This window comes from Aquarana catesbeiana, linkage group LG01 (genome assembly GCF_042186555.1).
Source record: "Aquarana catesbeiana isolate 2022-GZ linkage group LG01, ASM4218655v1, whole genome shotgun sequence".
Taxonomy (NCBI): domain Eukaryota; kingdom Metazoa; phylum Chordata; class Amphibia; order Anura; family Ranidae; genus Aquarana; species Aquarana catesbeiana.
Window position 1 is genome coordinate 110,391,291 of NC_133324.1, and position 23,952 is coordinate 110,415,242.

A 23,952-nucleotide genomic window follows, 5' to 3' on the forward strand; every position below is an offset into this window, starting at 1 on the left:
AGGAATTTGAACGATACACTCGACTCGATAGACCCCCGGATGTTTTAGTGATACATGCAGGAGGGAATGATCTGGGGGTCCGATCTACCAGGGAACTGGTGTCGGCCGTCAAGTGTGATTTTTTTGGCACTTCGGGTGGCCTTCCCGGGCATGATCATAGTTTGGTCTGACATAGTGGCAAGGACGTCATGGCGCATGGCTAGATCGGTACCTAGGATCAACAAAGCCAGAATTAAAGTAAACAAGGCAATTGGAAAGTTTGTGGTTAATAATGGGGGATTGGTGGTGAGGCACACGGAGTTGGAGGTTAATGTGGGGATGTACCTAAGGGGAGATGGGGTGCACCTTACCGCAGTAGGCATTGATCTTTGGGCTCTCGGGCTTCAAGATGGCATTGAGAGGGCATTGCGGGTGTGGAGGTGCCCTTAAGGCTAAGGGGTCATCCTTGCGGGCTGTGGCGGCATCTTTGGTCTCTGATGGTGGTAAAATGCAAAGAGGTGATGGTAAATGGTGGGGGGCTTTCAGTATTCTGGGCCCCTCTGGTGTGTTCTGTTCTGACAGCGGAAGGCGAGGCTGGAAGACAGATGTTACACTGCGGGAAGGGTGTTGTCACCGAGCTGTTTTTAAATACGGCTGGTGGCCTGGTATGGTAAATTATGTACCGCAGTGTATGGTGTTTGGTGAAGTTGTTAAAATGGAGGAGATGAAGTTAAGAGTGCCATCAGAAGACCAAAGATTGGGAGGTGTAAGAACTGTCAGTTAAAAGTTATACATAGTTGTACAAAATGTTCATTAAAAGAGTTATTTAAAGTTATTTAAAAGTTGGTTTTATATTTTATAATAAAGGAGGCTGCTATGGCCGGTTTTTACTCCAAACAACTCCTGTGTGCGTTATCTAATTATTATAGATAAGAAAGGGAAAGGGGAGTAGTAAATAAAGAGTGGGTAGTGGAAGTTGGGGACATTAGTTCCTACACTGGTCATGTGTGAACTATTACTATTTTATTCTTTGGGGTGTCTAAAGAAACTTTAAAGGGTCGGCTCCCGATGGCTGGAAAGGGTTAATAATACTTACTATTCCTGTCACCAGTGAATCTAATGTTTGCTGCTCCCACCCCTGGAATCCTCAGCATCCAACACTTTTGGTTGTGTTGGATGCCTCTGCCTCCCACGCTGTGGTTCCATCCGCCACCCACTAGGTCACCAGTGTGTCCTCCAGAACTGTAGGGGCACACTTGTAAATTAGCATCCAGCAGGTGGAGTATTTACAATCCTTTGCACAAAATGTTAAACTTTCAAGTAAAAATCACAAATGGCAGCAATAAACATCGAAAGCAAAAAAAAACAAGCATCTCGTATCAGTTTTTTGATCTGTGATGCACTGCTTGGAAGAGAAAATAATGTCCTATAATGCTTTCAGCCTGGACAATACAGAAGTTGTGCCCTTGGTCTGTTCTTCTTTTCTGGTTGTGAGCTATCACAACGCATACGATTGTTGTACATCCCCTTCACATCAGTAGGGAGCAACCTCCTCTAATTAAAGAAGTAGATGGGAAGAGGCTTGGGGTGTCTATTTTCCAAAATGGGGGTCATTTGGGGGGGGGGGGGGTTGTGCCATCTGGGCATTCCATGGCCTCCGAAACTGTGATAGGCAGTGAAGAGTGAAATCAAAAATTTACGTCCTTAGAAAGCTTGAAGGCGGTGCTTGGTTTTCGGGGTCCCGTACGCGGCCAGGCTCCCAAAAAGTCTCACACATGTGGTATCCCCGTACTCAGGAGAAGCAACAGAATTTATTTTGGGGTGTAATTTCACATATCCCCATGGCATGTTTGAGCAATATATCATTTAGTGACAACTTTGTGCATAAAAAAAAAAAATTTGTCTTTTTCCCGCAACTTGCGTCACAATATAAAATATTCCATGGACTTTCAAAAATGGGGTCATTTGGGGGGGGGGGGGGTTGTCCTGGCATTTTATGCACAACATTTAGAAGCTTATGTCACACATCACCCACTCTTCTAACCACTTGAAGACAAAGCCCTTTCTGACACTTTTTGTTTACATGAAAAAATTATTTTTTTTGCAAGAAAATTACTTTGAACCCCAAACATTATATATTTTTCAAAGCAAATGCCCTACAGATTAAAATGGTGGGTGTTTCATTTTTTTTTTTCACACAGTAATTGCGCAGCGATTTTTTCAAACACATTTTTTGGGGAAAAAACACACTTTTTAAAATTTTAATGCACTAAAACACACTATATTGCCCAAATGTTTGATGAAATAAAAAAGATGATCTTGGGCCGAGTACATGGATACCAGACATGACATGCTTTAAAATTGCGCACAAATGTGCAGTGGCGACAAACTAATTACATTTTTAAAAGCCTTTAAAAGCCTTTACAGGTTACCACTTTAGATTTACAGAGGAGGTCTACTGCTAAAATTACTGCCCTCGATCTGACCTTCGCGGTGACACCTAACATGCATGGTGCAATTGCTGTTTACATTTGACGCCAGGACCGACGCTTGCGTTCGCCTTTGCGCGAGAGCAGGGGGGGACAGGGGTGCTTTTTTTTTTCTTTATTATTTTTTTGATTTTTTTATCTTATTTTTAAACTGTTCCTTTCATTTTTATGTTTTTAAATCATTTTATTGTTATCTCAGGGAATGTAAATATCCCCTATGATAGCAATAGGTAGTGACAGGTACTCTTTTTAAAAAAAATTGGGTCTATTAGACCCTAGATCTCTCCTCTGCCCTCAAAGCATCTGACCACACCAAGATCGGTGTGATAAAATGCTTTCCCAATTTCCCAATGGCGCTGTTACATCCGGTGAAATCTAAGTCATGAAATGCTCGTAGCTTCCGGTTTCCTAGGCCATAGAGATGTTTGGAGCCACTCTGGTCTCTGATCAGCTCTATGGTCAGCTGGCTGAATCACCGGCTGCATTCTCAGGTTCCCTGTTGGGACAGGAGAGCCATAGAAAAAAATGGAAGCTGGTGGGGGGGGGGGGGCATTCCCTCCCACTGCTTGTAAAAGCAGTCTAGAGGCTAATTAGCCGCTAGGATTGCTTTTACATGAAAGCTGACCACTGGCTGAAAAGAATGATACCAAGATGATACCTAAACCTGTAGGCATCATTCTGGTATAACCACCCAAAGTCCAGCAACATCCAGTACGTTGCTGGTCCTTGTTGGGCATATATTGTAAACTTTTTTTCATGCAGCCTGTGGGCTGAACGAAAAAAAGATATTGATCGGTGGGTATGCCCACCATTAGAATACCTCCCTTCATCCACCCACTTCTAATGACGGGCATACATGCACCATTTATATATGCCGAAGCATGGGGGCATCCTCCCGCAAAAGGCAGGAGCAAATCACTCCTCCACCCACTGCTGCCCCCACGCTTCGGCATATATGCTGAAGTATGTAACTGTGGTGGTGAAATCACTTCCGACAGCACTGGAGTCACGGCTTTATATATCTTGGGAGCAAACGCTGTTCCTGTCAAGATAAATAAATCTGCGCTGCAACTGAATGGGGTACCTGCTACGCAAATGATGGTTAACAATAAAACAAAGTAAACATTACAGTATAACAGTAAGACTTACCATACCTGCAAAGCAAATAAAAAAAAAACATAGTAAAAAATAAAACATTTAACGCAACCTGTGCCTAAAATATATATATATGCCGAAGCATGGGGGCATCCTCCCACAAAAGGCAGGAGCAAATCGCTCCTCACCCACTGCTGCCCCCACGCTTCGGCATATATGCTGAAGTATGTAACTGTGGTGGTGAAATCACCTCCGACAGCGCTGGAGTCACGGCTTTATATATCATGAGAGCAAACGTTGGTGCTGTCAAGATAAATAAATCCGCGCTGCAACTGAATGGCGTACCTGCTAAGCAAATGATGGTTAACAATAAAACAAAGTAACATTACAGTATAACAGTAAGACTTACCATACCTGCAAAGCAAATAAAAAAAAAAACATAGTAAAAAATAAAACATTTAACGCAACCTGTGCCTAAAATATATATATGCCGAAGCATGGGGGCATCCTCCCACAAAAGGCAGGAGCAAATCGCTCCTCCACCCACTGCTGCCCCACGCTTCGGCATATATGCTGAAGTATGTAACTGTGGCGGTGAAATCACCTCCGACAGCGCTGGAGTCACGGCTTTATGTATCGTGGGAGCAAACTCTGTTGCTGTCAAGATACATAAATCTGCTCTGCAGCTGAATGGCGAACCTGAAAACGAAAAAGTGGTTAACAATAAAAAAACAAAGTATAAAAAAATTGCATACCTATAAAGCAAACATGATAAAAACATAACAATAAAACATTGCAGTATAGAATACAATAAAAAAGAGCAGAACAATAGAGAGAGAATAGAGAGAACAATAAAACAACAACTATTTTTGTTTTTTTTATTTTAATATCTTTTTGTGGTTTTTTTTTTTTTTTTTTACTCTTTTTTGTTTTTTTTTTTACACTTTTTTTGTAACTTTAACTTTTTTAACTGGTACCAGGTTTGGGTCTCTCAAAATGCGATGGCATCTTGGGAGACCCTGTGAAAGTGTGTCCTAGTCTGTGCAGTGCTGTACCCTACGCTAATACTCCACTAGTGTATGGTAGCGTTCAAAACATTCACCCATGCAAAGACCAGGATTGTCAGGACAGGAGGGACAATAATACCGGGTGTCACGCCTAAATCCGCGCTTGCTACAGACACAACATCTTTTTTGGGGGGCTCGTTAGGTAGGGGTACTCGGGAGGACATATTGAAAATGCCTCTCATGCAGCCGGCTTACTGCATTTGGTTGGGGAAGGTGAGGTGGAGCACCGTCTGGATACAGAAGGGCTCTGACGATCTCTTCCTGGAATTTAAAGAAGGATCCAGTCCGTCCTAAAGCTCTGTATAGCACATGAGCATTCAGCAAAGCCAACTGAAATAAATAAACAGACCCTTTTGTGTACCAGCGTCTGTCCTTACGGGCAACTAGGTACGGCGCCAACATCTGGTCGTGAGGTCCACCCCTCCCATATTTTGGTTATATTCATGGACACAGAGGGGTTTCTCCACAACACCAGTCGCCGTAGGAATTTGGGACCGTCGTGTCTGCATGAAAGGAGGTAAGAACGAAAACATTCTTATTGTCCCTCCACTTCATAGCGAGCAAGTTATTACACTTCAAGCAGCTCTCTCCCCCAGCCTAAGACGGGAATCTACAAGCCGCTGGGGAAAGCCCCGGCGATTAGGTCGCATGGTGCCACATGCTCCACATGCTGTTGATCAAAAAGGTGACTAAAAAGTGGCACGCTCGTGTAATATTTGTCCACGTACAAGTGGTACCCCTTTCCGAATAAGGGTGACACCAAGTCCCACACTATCTTGCCAGCGCTTCCTATGTAGTCAGGGCAGTTTGTCGGCTCTACGTGACTATCTTTGCCCTCGTAAACCATAAAACTACATGTATAGCCTGTGGCCCTGTCAAGAGCTTATACATCTTGACCCCGTATTTGGCACGCTTGCTGGGAAGGTACTGTTTGAATGACAAGCGGACAGAAAATTTAATCAGGGACTCATCAACGCAGACAACTTGATGGGGAGTAAACAAGCCTGCAAAATGTTGGTTGAAGTGGTTTACGAATTTTGTAGAGCCGATCGTATCCAGGGTCTCCACGAGGACGACAGAGTTCATTGTCGTTGAAGTGCATGAACCGCAAAATATGCTCGTATCGTGCCCTGGCCATGGAGGCAGAGAACACGGGCGCATGGTAAATTGGGTCAGTGACCAATATGACCGCAACTTACTCTTTTTATTCAAGCCCATGTTGAGGGAAAGGCCCAGAAAGATCTTAAATTCGGAGACCGTAATTGGTCTCCAATCTCTGGCAAGGGAGGACTGGGGACCAGCGTACAAATTGCTTTGGTCCACAATAGATCTATAGAGATCTTCGGTGAAAAACAGCGAAAAAAAATCCAGTGGCGTAAAATCAACTGTTTCCACCTGAATTCCGGGTTGGCCAGTGAATGGGGGAAGTACGGGTGCTGCAGAAGTGGTGGGTTCCCAATTCGGATATTGGCGAAGGCAGCAGGAAGGGCACTATGGGCTCGACGGGCCTGTCTTTGTCTTCTTGGTGGCAGCGGGACACTACTAGTGCTTGCCACCTCACCAGCTTGAACTGTACTTATGGGACTCGCCACGTCACCAAGTGTTACTGCAATGCTGGATGTACGACCAGGGTGTACTAGGCCGCTGGTGCTTGCCAGTTCACCAGAAGGAATAGCGGCACTAGTACTTCTCTGCTCCATACGAGAGCCCTGCGGTTCTTGCACTTCAAGGACAGAAGAAGAAGATTGGGGTCTGGTACGCCTGACCTTAGCAGGGACCACAACTCCGTCATCAGAGCTATCTGTCATGGAGCCGCTGTCCTCTACAGGATCGTATTCTGAGCCTGAATCTGACAGATGAGTGACTTCCTCTTCACTATCTGTCATGCTCAGAAACGTGTAGGCCTCTTCACTAGTGTACCTTCGATTTGCCATTTTGGGCTCTAAATTTAGGGGTACACTAGTGAGACTCACAGGCAAAAAGCTCCTGACTGTTAGCGACTGTATAAAAACGCTACCAAAAAACTGTTAGCGATCGCAGGGATCAGGCCTGACTCTGCGAACGCTGCAGTTATGTGTGTCTTAGTGTTTTGTAAGTGTCAGTGATCGATCGAAACTGCACTTGGGTGGGCTGGGCTGGGCCGAGGGGGCAAAACGCAGGTGCTAGCAGGTATCTGGGCTGATCCCGCTAACACTGCGTTTATGGGAACCCTAAACTGCTGGGGAGTATAGATCTGATCGGATCAGATATCGATCAGTTCAGATACTATAGCACTAAGGGAGGTGTATGCTGCGTGCGTGGGTGTTAGTGGTACTGGCGCTAACCTGACGCTGCCTGGGGCGATGCAGACCTTATCTGATCCTGAAAACGTAACTTATATCACCGCCGGGCAATTAGGGGGTTAAACCTTTATAAGGTAATAAACGGCGGGTGCCCTAAAACTATAATAAACTACAAAAAACAAACTAACCAACCCAGCGTCACCGATAACACTTATACGGTGACCGCTGGTGAAAGGGTTAACTAGGGGGCAATCAGGGGGTTAAAACCTTTAGTTAGTAGTATATGGGGGTCCCTGTCGCTATAAACACTGACAGCGAACCTATATACTTACCTCCCTAACTAGCGTCACCTGTGTCACTAATACAGCGATCAGAAAAACGATCGCTTAGCGACACTGGCAACGGGGGGTGATCACGGGGTTAACCTTTATTAGGGGGGGTTAGGGGGGTACCCTGGACCTAAAGGGGGTAACCCAGACCTAAAGGGGGCTAACCTAACTGCCCTAACACTTATAACTGTCACAAACTGACACTAATGCAAAAAAAAAAAAACTGCTATTGGTGTCAGTGTGACAGGGGTACAGGGGGGTGATCGGGGGGTGATCGGGGGGTGACAAGTGTGCCTGGCGTGTTCTACTGGAAGTGTAGTGTTGGTGTAACTTACTTGATGTCTTCTCTCCTCGGCGCCGGATCGAAAAGACCGGCTCGAGGAGGGATGACATCAATTCCTGTGCCTCTGTTTACATTACAGAGGCACAGGAAGGATTTTCATTCGCCGGGAGCGATCGGAGGGGGTGGCCACGAATGGATGGCCTCCCCCTCACCTCTCATCGCCCGGGAAAAGATGACGACCGCCTCTGGCACCAGGGGGGGGGTCCGATCGCGGCAGAGCAATCATGTACCAGGTATGTGATTTTGCCTGCCCGTGCCATTCTGCTGACGTACATCAGCGTGAGGCGGTCGTCAAGTGGTTAAATGCCACAACAGCCCTTTTATTAAACAAATTAATAACAACAAACAGAACAATTTAACACCAGGAGGGGGTCTTTGGGGTCCCATTTTGATTATTACCAACTGTGTCCTCAGCTGTGCCCCAGCCGGCTCGAAGACGTTGCGACTTTCAAATTTTCCTTTCCCATGGGACCTAAGTCTGGAGAACCACCAACAACCAACCAAGGTGGGAACGCCATACCCTGTATGGGCCCCCCAAAATTCTATAATCTGTTTAATTCTTGACCCCCCAAAGACCCTCTGACCCGCCATGCGAGCCTGAGTGACACCTTACTCAAGCGAGTCCCTCCACACCGGAAGAGCCCTCTGAACCCCTTCTTGTAATCCCAAAAACCAAAAATCTGTTCCACCGCATTTAAATGCACTCCATCGTCCCTCCAATAACGAATAGACAAGTCCTCCAGATCCGATGTCGAACCACCACACCCCCCCAGACGAGACAAAAAGCGTCCTATCTCCCTGTTGGCTTTTATCCTGCCTTATTCAAGCGCCCAATGGAACGAGCATGACGCCAATTGTGTCGTGCCACTATGTCCGACCACACTATGACAATACCAGGGAAATCCCACATCAAGCGCAAAATGTCGAATTTAACATCCCGGACAATGTCCCTAGCAGCCCGAACCCCCATGTCATTCCCTCCACGGAGAGCACCAAAACATCAGGAGGCCTATCAACTCTAGATTAATAGTAAAAGTCAGGAAGAACCCGCCCCACATCATGCCTCTAACTCCCAGCCATTTGCAGACTGCTTCACTCCGGGGAACGCCTCCCTTCGGGTCGTGCATCCGCCCTAATCGCCCCCCAGAATATATAAGAGTCTCCCAAAATTCACACCAGGCCCTGAGGAAAACCTGCAAAAGACAAACCAAAGAAAAAACATAGAGCCACACAAACAAAACACCAGAAAACAAGCAAATATCCATAAACAAACATTACAGCATGTGCGGGTGAACATAAATTTTAAAACGGTCAGATTCCCACCTCCCTATACGCTTCACTACCTGCCCCCACTCTGAATGATGAGTATTGAATTGAGAAGCTGGCTTGCCAGCCGCCACCAAACAGCGTTTAAAAATTGCCACAAACTGAAAACGCGACAAGGATGAACCATCCTCATGCTGCAAAAACGTCCCTGTACACCCTTCCGAACCTGTGCGAAACGCTGTACAGCAAGCACCGGACACACCGTCTCCGGAAGCACCCTGAACAATGTCACGTAAACACCCTTGCCCAGCTGATCAGTTTTTGATCTGCTGATATGAAGCTGGACGCTATCCGTAGCGATCTGTACCTCTGAAAACATCAACCCACCCGCACCACGTTTATATTTACTCACTAACTCCCCAATCCGCAGGGCTCCAAAAAAGGCCGAAAGAAAAAGCTGCCGTAAACAGTTGAACCTCATAAAGCGAGGAACAAACCCTGGGCAAGATTCCTACCAGGTCCTGAAGCAGCCCAAAAGGACACCGGGCGCCTGGTATCTCATATCACGCGTCCGTGCCGAAATCCTTCATGGCCTGACGCACCATGAAATCCTTCGTAACATCATGAAGGCCTTGTAGCTTGAAAAGAAAAGCCAAAGCAGCCAATCTCCGGTTCATTTTGGATACGGACTCTCCCATGGAAAACTGCGTCCCAATCATATACAACAACAAGGAAAGCCTGTCCCGATCCGAAAAACAACCCCCCATGGAACTTACCAATCCATCCCAGTCACGCCAAACCGATGAGTAAGCCGCCCATGTACCCACACTCACTGAACACTGCACTGAGGCACCAGCTATTCCAACGCAGTCTCCACAGATGCGCAGGACAAGGAACCAACCTCTGCTCCGCCGCCGGCGCCAGCTTCCGGAACCCGTCCCACTGAAAACGAGACAAGGCATCAGCAATGGAATTCTCTACACCCGGTACATGTACAGCTTTTATAAAACAGTTCAAGCTTAAACAACGAAGAACCAAAAAATGCAATAAGCGCACTACTGGCGGAGATGAAGTGGACAGACTAGACACGACTGCAACCACCCCATGTTATCGCAAATCGAGACCCCCAAATGTCTACCGCCACCACGATCGGGAAAAGCTCCAATAACACCAGATTACTCAAGAATCCCGCGGCAATCCTCCGGCCACGCCTCCGCGCACCATGCCCCTTGACAATAAGCCCCGAAACCCCAAGCTGCCAGCCGCATCAGTATATAGGTCAAAATCAAAGGCCGACACCACCGGGGCCATCCACAAGGACCTCCCGTTATAAGAGGCCAGAAACTCATCCCACACCCGCAAATCAGCCTTGTGTTTGCCCGAAAGCCGAATGTAATGATGCGTCAATCGCACCCCAGAAGTAGCGGCACTAAGACGACGACAAAAAATGCGCCCCATCGGCATGATGCGGCAGGCGAAATTAAGCTTCCCCAGCAAAGACTGCAACTGTTTCAGCCTAATTTTCTTTGCCTGCAGGGCCGCACCAACCATCAATCGCAGGTCCTCCAATTTTGCAGGCGGCAAGCGGCACTCCATTGCCTGCGTATCAATGATGATGCCCAAGAATTGAATCTCAGTGGAAGGAACTTCCGTTTTTTCAGGCGCAAGAGGAATCCCGAAACGCCACGCAACGCCTTCCAACGTCCGTAACAGGACCGAACAAACCGTGGACTTTGGGGGGCCGATACAAAGAAAATCATCAAGGTAGTGCAGAACCGAGCGCACTTGCGATTCCTCCAGTACCACCCATTCAACAAAAGTACTAAACGTCTCAAAATAGGAACAGGAAATAGAGCAACCCATGGGAAGGCAAAGGTCAATAAAAAACTGCCCACCCCAAAAATATCCCAGCAACGGCTGGCTGTCCGGATGAACCGGCAACAGACGAAAAGTGGACTCAATATCCATCTTCGCCAACAATGCCCCTTGCCCATACTGCTGAACCCAACTGACGGCCGCATCGAACGACGTATATGACACAGAAGTTAAATCAGGCTCAATCATCATTCACCGAAGATTCTTTTGGATAAGACAAATGATGTATCACCCGGAATTTATGGGGTTCTTTCTTAGGAACCACCCCCAAAGGTGACACATGCAGCAAAGGTATGGGTGGGTGATCGAAGGGGCCGGACATCCTGCCCAGGTCAACCTCCTTAGCCAATTTCTCTGTCACCACCTGAGGAAACTGATATGTAGATTTTAAATTCTTGGGCACAGATGTCCCAGTCAAAGGTAAAGAACAAGGAATTCGAAAGCCATTGGCAAAGCCATCAGCAAGGAAAATCGCCGCCTCTCTTCTGGGATACCTATTTAGGTACGGCAGCATCTCGGACAGGTTTACCGGCGTCCTCCCTTTTTGAAGTGGACTCACCGGATTCGAGCTTCCCCTTCTTAAAACACTTGGCATAACCGTGAGAGCCCCCGCATCCGGAGCACTCATGACGGAAACGACAGGCTGCACCAAAACGGCACGTTCCTTCGTTGAACTGCCAACAATAGTTTTTCCGGTGTGTGGCCGACTGTCCAGTGACACCTGAACCGCCGCCCCCCCCCCCCCCCCCCCCCCCCCCTGGAAAGGGCTGTGCCGAAGCCCATGCCTGCACCATGAGCTTCATCCAAAGCCCAATATCCTTATGGTCCCAGCGTAGCTGAGGCCTAACAGCTTTTCGCTGACGAAACTGTTCGTCATAGCGAAGCCACGCCAATCCTTCATATACCCTATAAGCTTCCCCGATAGCGGGGAAGTAGCAAAAAAGCGGAGAACAATTCTCCGGTTCCTTTTCACCGATGACGCTGGCCAGTATAGCAAAGGCCTGCAGCCAATTGGAAAAAGTCCTAGGGATAAGCCGCCAGCGACGCCTCTCCTCCTCTTCCTTCCTACTCTCATCCGCTTTTCCTTTATCTATGTTAAACTTCTCTAAAGGCAAGAGGGAGAATATTTCCACGTATTCTCCACGCCAAATCTTTTCCCTGACTTCAGGCTTAAGATGCACCCCCAACGGACCCTCGATGCATACATAGACCTCGCCATGTGCTTTATCCCCCCAAACGAACCCCATCATCCCCAAACTCCTTAGCCTTACGCGACTCCGAGCCGCTGACCTTCACCGTCTGGGAAGCAGACTCGACTACCGCCGGGGATAACGCAACCTCGGTACCCACCGCCGCGTCCTGTTGCCCGTCACGCTGTGATGCTGTGCCTGCCGCTGGCGGCAGCGCAGATCTAGGCATGATGGAGACATCACGGCCTAAACCAGCAGACGTGGTCACGGCAGGGACCCACGCCCCCGTTGGCCACAAAATGGGTCCAGAAGGCCCGGGCGGAGCACAATGGTCCAACAACTCACGAAAACCCGCAAAAAAGTCCGCCAAGCCCAACACACCAGAGTCACTTACTGGCTGACCCAACGTCACCCTGCCCTGTGACCCCCCCTGCTCACCCGCAACAATCCCAACACCCTGATCCCTGCGGGGCCCCCCACCCCGAAGCACCTTGTCCCCATGTTGATGAGGACAAGGGCCTCTTCCCGACAACACTGGCCGTTGGTTGTCGGGGTCTGCGGGCGGGGGGCTTATCGGAATCCGGGAGCCCCCTATAATAAGAGGGCCCCCAGATCCCGGCCCCCCACCCTATGTGAATCAGTATGGGGTACATGGTACCCCTACCCATTCACCTAGGGAAAAAGTGTCAATAATAAAACACACTACACAGGTTTTTAAAATAATTTATTAAACAGCTCCGGGGGGTCTTTCTCCGGCTTCGGGGGTCCCTCCGGTTCCTCTTCTCCCGGTGTCCGGTTGGTTCTTCTCCGCTCTCTCTGGCCTCTTCTCCCGGTGTTCCAGTTCTTCTGCCGGCTCATCCGCTGTCTTCATGCCGCTCTTTTGCCAGCGGAGGTCCGGACTTCTGGGTTTCTTGTCTTCCTCCCTCTTCTCTTCTCCAGATGTTGACACGACGCTCTCTCCGGCTGGACTGCTCTCTGAGCGCTCTGTTGTGACTTATATAGGCGGAGACCCCGCCCCTTATGATGTCACAGTCCCTGGGCATGCTGGTACTGTGACGTTTTAGGGGGCGTGGTCACTGGGTGATGTTGACCACGCCCCCTAAAACGTCACAGTCCCAGCATGCCCAGGGACTGGTGTGCCCCGTGTTTGCCGCAATAGGAAAATTTGATTTTCCTATTGCAACGAGCGCGCAATGCAATACCCTGCCCTTGCGTCGTATCTGGTCCGTCGGACCAGCATACAGACGAGCGGACTTTCCGTCGGACCAGCACACAGACGAGCGGACTTTCCATCAGAAACTGAGTCCAACGGAAAGATTTAAAACATGTTTCAATTCTAGATCCTGCTGACTTTCGGGAAAAAGTCTGCCGGAAAAGTCCGCTGGAGCCTACACACGGTCGGATTGTCCGGCGGACTCTGGTCTGCCGGACCAAGTATGCCAGAAAGTCCGCTCGTGTGTACACGGCATAACAAACACTTTTGACACTTTTTGGGGACCAGTGACACTAAGGCCCCTTTCACACTTATACGACTTGTCCCACGATTTTGTACTGCAAAATCGTATGACAAGTCGTTCTCCATGATTTTCAATGACTACCGTTCATATTGGCACGACTTTAAGTCGTGCCGACTTGAAAGTAGTCCCTGCACTACTTTGGTCCAACTTCTTCGCGAGTTGTACTCCATAGACCTCAATGTTAAACCCTCAAGTAGTATGCAAATCGTACCTGAATAATATAGACACGATTTCAGTACGACTTTGTAAGCACAAGCCTGGCTCGCTGATCGGGAAAGGAAAACTTTTTTTTCCTTTCGCGATGAGCGACAGGCAGTGCTGACAGCTGTCTGGTATGAATCATGAGGGGGAACGCCGCGCCAAGTTTTAAATAAAAAAAACGGCGTGGGTTCCCCCCCAGGGGCATACCAGGCCCTTAGGTCTGGTATGGATCTTAAGGGGAACCCCCTACGCCGAAAAATCGGCATGGGGTCCCCCCCAAAATCCATACCAGACCCTTATCCGAGCATGCAGCCCGGCCAGTCAGGAATGGGGGTGGGGACGAGTGAGCGCCCCCTCCTGGACCTTACCAGGCTGTATGCCCTCAACATGCGGGGGTGGGTGCTTTGGGGCATAGGGGGCACCCTATGGCCCCCCCCCACCCCAAAGCACCTTGTCCCCATGTTGATGAGGACAAGGGCCTCTTCCTGACAACCCTGGCCGTTGGTTGTCAGGGTCTGCGGGCGGGGGCTTATCGGAATCCGGGAGCCCCCTTTAATAAGAGGGCCCCCAGATCCCGGCCCCCCACCCTTTGTGAATGAGTATGGGGTACATCGTACCCCTACCCATTCACCTCGGGAAAAAAGTGTCAATGAAAAAACACAGTACACAGGTTTTTAAAGTAACTTATTAGGCAGCTCCGGAGTCTTCTTCTGACTCCGAAGGTCTTCTTCCGACTTCAGGGGTCTCTCCGGCGTTTCCTCCTGGTGTCCTGATCTTCTGCCGGCTCCTCCGCTATCTTCTGCAGCTCAATTGCTAGCGGTGGCCCGGACTTCTGCCTTCTTCTTTTCTTCCAATGTTGACACGACGCTCTCTCCAGCTGGAATGGTCTCTGAGCGCTCCGCAATGGACTTGTATAGGTGGTGACCCCGCCCCCTTATGAGGTCACTGTCTCGGGGCATGCTGGGACTGTGCCGTCATAAGGGGGGTCATCACCCGGTGACCACGCCCCCTAAAACGTCACAGTCCCAGCATGCCCAGGGACTGTGACGGCATAAGGGGGCGGGGTCACCACCTATATAAGTCCGTTGCGGAGCGCTTAGAGACCATTCCAGCTCTAAAGAGCGTCGTGTCAACATCTCTGGAAGAGGGAAGAAGACGATCCAGAAGTCCGGGCCACCGCTGGCAAAAGAGCGGCAGAAGATAGCGGTGGAGCCGGCAGAAGATGCGGACATCGGAAGAAGACGCTGGAGAGACCACCGAAGTCGGAAGAGGACCCCCGAAGTCGGAAGAAGACCCCTGAAGTCAGAAAAAGACCCCGGAGCTGCCTAATAAATTACTTTAAAAACCTGTGTACTGTGTTTTTTATTGACACTTTTTTCCCTAGGTGAATGGGTAGGGGTACGATGTACCCCATACTCATTCACATAGGGTGGGGGGCCGGGATCTGGGGGCCTCCTTATTAAATTCCGATAAGCCCCCCGCCCGCAGACCCCGACAACCAACGGCCAGGGTTGTCGGGAAGAGGTCCTTGTCTTCATCAACATGGGGTCAAGGTGCTTTGGGGTGGGGGGGGCCCGCAGGGCTCCCCCCCATGCCCCAAAGCACCCACCCCCCCATGTTGAGGGCATGCAGCCTGGAACGGTCCAGGAGGGGGGGGGCGCTTGCTCGTCCCCACCCCCATTCCTGACCGGCCGGGCTGCGTGCTCGGATAAGGGTCTGGTATGGATTTTGGGGGGACCCCCAAGCTGAGTTTTCAGCGTAGGGGGTTCCCCTTACAATCCATACCAGACCTAAGGGCCTGGTATGCCCCTGGGGGGGAACCCACGCCAGTTTTTTATTTAAAACTTGGCGTGGAGTTCCCCCTCATGATTCATACCAACTACTGTATGTTTTCATTTGTTAATGCCAAAGTTGTGGCAAAGTCGTACAAAGTAGTACTGCTCCAAAATCGCAGTAAAATTGCATGACTTTGAAGTCGTATAGGTGTGAAAGGGGCCTAAGACAGTGATCAGTGGTAAAAAATATGCACTACTAATGACACTGGCTGGGAGGAGGTTAAACATCTAGGGAGATTAAAGGGCTAACTGTGTGTCTAGCCAGTGTTTATGTGTACTGTGGGATGTGCTTTTACCAGGGAAAGAGATGAAATTTATTCCCTGCTTTGCAGGATCACAAATTCCATCGTTCCCCCCCCTGTCAGAACGGCGATCTGCCTTGTTTACATAGGCAGATCGACATTCTGCTTAACAATCAGCAGGTGCCGGAGGACATCAGGTACTGTGTACCCGCTGATCACCTTCCACTGTGTATAGTCACAACAGAAGGGAGCTGCCTGCGGCTCACAGTGTCACCCTGTAGCAGTAAAACTGCTATAGGGCAGACCTGAAGTGGTTAAGAAAAGCAGAGGTATACAGATCCAATTTTCAGAACTCAAAAGAACTTGGCATGGCTCTCAATCATTCCTCTCCTAGGAAGCTAAGGTGACTTCAATTCAGGGTAAAGGGAAGTCCTTTTGAGGGTGCTTCTGTTCAGCCCCGTACAGTGGGAGCTCAGCTGTTATGACTTCACTAGGTCTGGTCAGGAAACATTACAGATCAGTGGCTCAAGCAGACAGTGGATGATATTGACTAAAACTGGTGCACCCAGAATCTGGTGCTGCTGTGTAGAGTAACCAATCAGCTTCTAGGTTTTATTGTCAAAGCTTAATTAAACAAGCTGAAGTTAGAGGCCACAGCTGGTCGTTCTGGCAAACCCCCATATAATCCTTCATCTGCACAAATAGCACAACAGGTCAGGAGAAACATGTTGTTTCAGTGCATCCACGACATTCTTACAGGTGGAGAAATGTTCCTGTGCCACAAGGCAGCAACACCAAACACGTTCCTGTCAAACTACTGCATAGTTTTGATTGCACTGACTACGATTGAATGTTGATAAAAAGTGTTGTCTGCAGCTAATAAGAAAAGTTAAAAATGTTTTGGTAGTTTTTTTTCCCATGCCTGGTGTCAGAAAAAAATGGAAAATTAATTATGATGCTTCTCCTAGCATGGGACTCAAATTCATAGATAAATGTTCTGGATTTTTGATAAGTATTGCTGCTCAAGTATCAAGCTGTGCCAAACCTCATAAAAAGTACCCAACCTTTAGTCTAATCCAGAAGGTATGGAACAAATCCAACAAATCCAAATATATCCAGAAAGCAGATGGCTATACAGATGGTCCCATATGGCAGAACGATACGTACACTGAACTGGCCAAGCTGCAGTCTGGAGCTAGGTATAAGACGTACAGGGTTATACATCTCAAGCACATATTTTGCAATGGGGTGTTGCACTCCTTCGTTGATCTGAAGGAAGCCTATGGTCTTCCACCATCGATACACTTCTACTATTTACAAATTAGTCATGCGGTGGCAGCACAGAGCCATTCTTCAGAGTGGCATTTGTCCCTAACCCCTGTGTTTAGCCTTCTGGGGGATGCTGCTTCATCTAAAGGCTTTATCTCCCAATGTTACGCCATCCTGTTGCAGTCCGTGATGAAGCAGCATCCTTTGAAGGTAAGGGAGAAATGGGAGGCATATGTTGCACAGTTAGACGGGGAACAATGGGAGGAGATATTTGAGGTGGTAGGCAAGTGCTCACTGAATGTGTCCCAAAGGCTTACCCAGCTGTACATTCTGTTACGAACTTATTATACCCCCCACAGGCTCCACTTGATGAAGCTACAGCTCGACTCCACATGCACAAGATGTAAAAGAGACCATGGGGATCTTATCCATATGTTGTGGAATTGTCCATATTGGGCAAGTGTGGTGACTACGGTCAACCCGGTGTTTAAAGTTTCTCTTCCACAGGACCCGAGAGCTTGCCTCCTGGGTGCTCTGGAGGAATACGAGTGGGAAGAACATTGCAGAGAGGCTATACATAGAGTTCTATTTCAAGCGAGGAAATTAATTATGCTACATTGGAGGTCTGAGGCTCCCCTGACCACAAAGGAGTGGATTGACAATATTGGATTGGTATTGAGAATGGAAAAATTGGTGTACCAGCATAGGGGTAGCGTGCACACGTTTGAGAAATTATGGGCACTCTGGTTGGATGTGCCTGGATTAATCCCGGTGGACCTAGTGGCAGACAGCTTATTGGCAATAAATGTCGAGTGAGGATTGGGCTATGAGAAATAATAAAGGGGATAATGTGACAATACTGATGTGGTTATGTAGGTGGATGTTTTTCGGGTTGGACAATATGCACTTAATCCCATATTGAACTAAAGACTATGTTTGTAATGTACTTTGACCCATATTGCAATGAAGAATATGTCTGTAATGTACTTCTGCAAACAAAATAACATTTTGTTGGATATAAAAAAAAAGTATCAAGCTGCATTCATTTTATATCTGCCTGGAGTGCAGTTTTTAAAGTGTATCAGTGTCTGTGTCCCCCACTGGAGAGATATACCCTTTGTTTTTGGCCTGGTATCCACTCTTGCTGATGGGAAATTCAACATTTAACAGTTGTCACCAGAACAGAAGGTGGAAGAAAAACTTCTCATGAGGACAGGACATCTGTTCCTGGGATTTTCCCTCACTTTGAAGAAATTTCCACTCTCTTTCTTGTGGATCTCTAGAACAGGAAGTAAAGTGACAACTCTCCAGCAAACCACATGTAGCACTGGCCCCCTAGGGGACTTCTGAGAGTTTCCTGGTCATCTGCACGGCCATGACAAAGTGAACCTTCCAACCCACCTGACACTCTGGGTTCAGACATCCTTGTAGCACTGTGTGTCAATAATCAAACAACTCAATATGATTAGGTTCTGAAATATTTTACTTGAACCAAATAGGGGATAGTTATTTCAAAAAGAAAGGTAATAAATCTGCTGAGCCGAGATAACAGCGCCAACTCAGCAAACAAATTCCTCCCAATGACACAAGACAATGGTTCAGCAACAATATTATTCTGCATACAGTTATGTGTACTCGCTTTAGATCAGAAGTCACCTCCTAGTGGATGTTTCAGTTAACTACTTATGCTGTCACACTGAAAAAGATGCAATCTAGCCAACTTATGCTATCCTAATGAAAGGAGCGAGTCTACAAAGGGTCCTATAAGTAATGGCAAAAGAGTTCCACATTGCAGATCTGATGTTCTTCACTAGCTAGTTGGAGCTTGTTAACTGTAATCAGTTCCAGTTCCTGTTCCAGCAATGCAGTAAAGTGTTCTTGGGTAAAGATGTCTGTGCAAAGTGTCTCTGTAATAGTGGTAATGAATAGATAAAGGTCAAGCAATCTGCTCTCTCACCAATGACCAAAACGATCTCATGTCTTCTGGACAGGAACCCGTGTAGCAGCACTCGTGCAGCGGATCCACGATCTCGTTCCCCGAGGGGAAACTTGCTACACGCACCCACAACGACAGGTAGGCAATCCGAGTGATGTTAGTGAAAGCGAGTAGCAGAGCTAGGCCCCTTAGGCCTCGGGTTGGAAGTAAGACTCTGCGTGGTAGGCAGCAACCTCTCTCACTGTTGCACAGAGAAGTCTGTCTTGCGTCAGGCCCAGGAGGAAGAGAGCATCTGCCCGGGCTTTCCATTTCTTTTATAGCTACTCCCAGCAATCTTCATGTTACAGCAAAGATCCCTGGGATGTGTAGTCTTGGGGTACATGGGTGCAAAGCAACAATCTGAAGGGGAACTACACGTCCCATAATTCACTTTGTTGGGTACACAAATATGAGGTCATTGTTTACACTGATAACCAAAGGGACAAGCGATGTCTAGAAACACTGAAAAGTACAGTGCCTTCTGCTGGTAGTCCATAGCGCTATACACAGAATAAAAAAAAGAACCCTTCCCTACTGTATGCGAACAAAAAAACTGGCTATAGATACACTTTAATGGTTTTATATTTGGCGTAGTCAACCTCCTTAAATTTCAGATGTTCAGATTTATGTGGTATCTCTTTGAGGTCTATGTAGATATCTCAAACAGCTTGGAGCTCAAGATATGGAGTAAAGACTAAAAAGAGAGCACAGACAGGGGTAGGCTCACATCGCTTACCTCACAGGAGGCTAATAGTGATCAAAACATAGTTTCTCATAGACAGGGTCCACTAGGGATGGGTAAAACTGAGACTTACCATTTTCCTTAATGAAAATTGGGAGATTTTGGTGAAGACAAATCGAAAGGCCAAATTAAAGTGGGCCCAATAGGCTTTAAATGGCTCTTGAGAGTTATAGAAGCTCCTTTCAACTATCCTGGACCAGACTTTGTGTCAAATAACCCCCTCATAAGCCTCATTGTTCAGCGCTTTGCATATGCAAAATTTCACCAATATTGAGATAGATATCTTTGAGGTAATTTCACTCCATTCATCCCTAGTTGCCACTAGCAGGGCCATGAGGGCTGCCCTTACTTCATGATCCACATGATCCACTAGAAACATTTGGCTGGGCGAGATGCTCGGTTCTGATTGCCCTGCAATTTGTGGCTAGTGATTGCTGCACATTGGGAACAATGGAGTGCAGCATGCAGTAGCGAATATTTGCTAAAGGTAAATCAGTTCCTCAGTTTTGTGCTGATTGCTACTAGATCTAATTGCATGAGTAGTGATCACTATCGATTAATCATGGTCAATTGCAGGTCATTTTAGTAACACAATTGCACATACAAAAATTGTCAGTATATGCCCAGCCTATCCCTGGAGAAGCCTGACAAAAGTAAATAGAATAACAAAAGCTCATCGGCCTAATGCACTTCCCACGCTAATAGGTTATTCTTATTTACAAACTAGCTGTAGAAGATAATTAAACACAACTCATTCCCTTAGTGTCGTTCTAGGTCAAAGATGACTGTAATTAACAGTTTATACCTTTCAACAAATTTAATTGTGAGATTGAATGATTTACAGTTTTGTTTTTAACCAATCAAACCATGCTGTTTTTTTTCCAACAGGTGTGCTGAAACCACCAACAAAGGCAGCCTTTGTTCTTCTTGTTTTGCATTATGAACACTTGCCGAAAGCACTGACGAAGACATGAGTTGTTTAAATTATGAAAGAAAAGGGCAGACATCAGCATAGTAGTTAAGAGGTCAATGTTTCTATAGTTTGAACTTTTGCAAAAAAAAAAAAAATTAAATTACAAGTGTGAATAAGTACACCATGTAGACATATAGATGTAGCACTAACCCCGAAGGAGCTGCTGATTTAAATTGGGTTGTTGCCGTCACCCCTTACCTATAGTTTCACCACATCAGGAACTTAGAGTGTATATTGGGCCTTGCGCCCACCAATGTACGCACCAGTCACTTAGTTCTTTTTCCAATGCTTTATTACAAGACAACTTGAAAGAAGTAGCAGTAAAGAGGTTGAAGGGGGGTTGCAGATACCTTTTTGCAGCAGATCACTTACAGACTCTTCAGAATAAAGGACAAACACAGTTTTCTCTCTGTAAATCTTGTATGGCTGGGTAAATCTCTGCCACAGACCTAGCAACCTGCAAGATGTCTGGACAAGCCTCTCTCACAGGCTTAGCAGCCAGCATACGCCTGGATAAGTCTCTCTCACAAACTTAGCAGCCAGACAGTTAGTTACCTTGATTGAAATGTAGAGCAGCTTCTTCACAGTACCAGAACCTTTAAGCCAACCCGGCGGTACTGTGAGGGTAGGTTAGAGATAGGTGCGTCCTTCAAGTAAGTTACCAGGCCCTTCTGAGAGACCAGCCTTCATCCTGGCTCTCTCCAGCAAGGGTCCTCCCCCGGATCTCCTCAGCTTCCTAGCAGGCAAGACAGCCTAAGAACCACCTCTGCGGTAGTAGGCCCCAGACAGGCTTCTGGGCCTACTTGCACAGCTGCAGTGACATAGCCTCCAGCCCGGAGGGCCACGAGGTCAGAACTCCCTAAGCACATGGCATCTGTCCCATAAATACTCTCTCCCAGAATGCACAGCGGCAGGAACCTCCTACTGGGCTGTTTCTAGAAAAAAGAATATTCATTATAGTTTCACTAAGTTGTTATTCGCACACTGTCCCATGGTACCAGTGACACCTACTGGCAACAGTGGGAACTGCACAACCAAGTTAATTCCAGAACAGATCCAGTAAACTATATACATTCAATCTAAGCTGGTTACAGCTCAGCCAAAAACTAAATTTACATGCGAGCGCCTGGTCAACAGGAGCAGGGCACTACATAGACATATAGAAACTCAATGCAAAACTAACCAAAAATCTCCAAACGTGTTACATATGCAATGCACCTACTAGCTGGAAATAGGTAAATATGAAGTATTATTATAAAATAGTTCATAGTTACCTAAAAATTTGTTATCCTTGAACATGGAAAAAAAAGAAAAGAAAATACAATATATTCTCAAAAAAATGTCTTTACATATGTCTTTTTATCCATAGTTGTTTAGCATGTGATGGATACTGTGTGCCATATATATATATATATATATCTATTGCTTTGTAATGTAATGTTCGCATAGAAGTAACTGAAACTAAAAGCCTTGGAGGATTCAGACTGTAAATCAGTTTTCCAAATTGCTATTATTATTTCATGAAGATAACTACAAAGCAATAAAATATAAATGACCCAGTGGGCAGCAGTAACATGCCTGTCAATCTACTTTTCCCCGTCCCTGAAGAGAAGTGGAAATCTCATCCCATCACCAGTTTCATACTGGAGTCATGAAATATTTTGACCTGAATAAATCACATTTTATTAGCACATTAAATGACAGTCTTATGCCCAAGTCCTAATTTCAGTTTTATGCTTGTCTGCCCTAGATTTTTCCTCGGGGGGGACTGCAAAACACGAATGGTTATTTACCCTATCTATTTTATTTTTACATGCTAAAAAAATTGAAAATATTTTATGTTAAAAGATATAACATTAAATTGGATTATCATGATATTGAATAGAACAACAATTTACATGGTAGGTTCTCTGACAACAGCCATAAATACATGCATATACTTATCCAGACATTGATGCAATAGCAATGGCCCTTGCAAATAATACAAATATATTCAAAGTAATGCAAATAATATATTAGTAAGAATAAAGATACTAATACAATATTTTCATATAAAGGATAAAATACCAAGCTACATTAACATTCTTGGGAGCATAGACGTGTGGCAGATCCCTCCTGTTTAGACCCCTGATATTTCGCCAAAGCACCCTAATGCGACTCCTAAATAAATTAAATTGTAAAAAAATAAAATAAAAAATAAAATAATAAAAATAAAAACTACTGACACCAATCTCTGCCCTACTGACACTGTCCATTGCTCTACTGATACTGTCATTATATACAGTTCCTTGAAAAGGTATTCATACCCCTTGAAATTTTCCACATTTTGTCATGTTACAACCAAAAATGTAAATGTATTTTATTGGGATTTTATGTGATAGACCAACACAAAGTGGCACATAATTGTGAAGTGAAAGAAAAATGATAAATGGTTTTCACATTTTTTTACAAGTAAATATGGGAAAAGTGTGGTGTACATTTGTATTCAGCCCTCCTGAGTCAATACTTTGTAGAACCACCTTTCCCTGCAATTACAGCTGCAGGTCTTTTTGGGGATGTCTCTACCAGCTTTGCACATCTAGAGAGAAATTTTTGCTTCCTTGCAAAATAGCATAAGCTCTGTCAGATTGGATGGGGATTGTCTGCGAACAGCAATTTTCAAATCTTGCCACAGATTGTCAATTGTATTTAGCTCTGGACTTTGACTGGGCCATTCTAACACATGCTTTGATCCAAACCATTCCATTGTAGCTCTGGCTGTATGTTTAGGGTTCACCAGTGCCATCTTAAGAGCATTATAGGCCCCGGGGCAATACAGTGCACTTGGGCCCTGTCTACAAAATCACGCACGATTGTGCAAAGTTTTTACATTTTCTCTTTCTCCTCTGCGGCCTATTTCCTCTTCTGTGCTCCACTCAAAACATTACGTTTCATTTTTGCTCTAAAGGTTATTTTCACCAACACGTAATAAAGCTTCTTTTTCCTCACCTTTCTTACACTTCCTCGAACTAGTGGCAACTCTAAGACTGATATATAAGGGGGACATATAAGATATTACAGTCAAAACTTGGGGGGGCCCGGGCACTAATAACTAAAAAAATAAAACTAAATATATATAAATGTACACACTCACACTCTGGTGCTGCTGGTGCTGCCTGGTGGGCATTAATGCTGGCGTGGGTACTGCTGGTGCTGCCTGGTGGGCATTAATGCTGGCGTGGGTACTACTGGTGCTGGGGGTATTAATGCTGGCATGTGTACTGCTGCCTGGCTTCTCTGAGAC

General features: G+C 46.5%; 1 long non-coding RNA gene across 1 annotated transcript in view; it reads left to right on the forward strand.

Annotated features, from left to right (window-relative positions):
• LOC141106442 (uncharacterized) overlaps nt 1–23,010 on the forward strand; it is a 94,580-nt gene extending 71,570 nt beyond the window's left edge. The window contains exons 3-4 of the long non-coding RNA XR_012235744.1: nt 18,971–19,053; nt 20,585–23,010. This is a non-coding gene — a long non-coding RNA (uncharacterized lncRNA). The remainder of the gene's footprint in view (nt 1–18,970; nt 19,054–20,584) is intronic.
• Nucleotides 23,011–23,952: the final 942 nt, after the last annotated feature.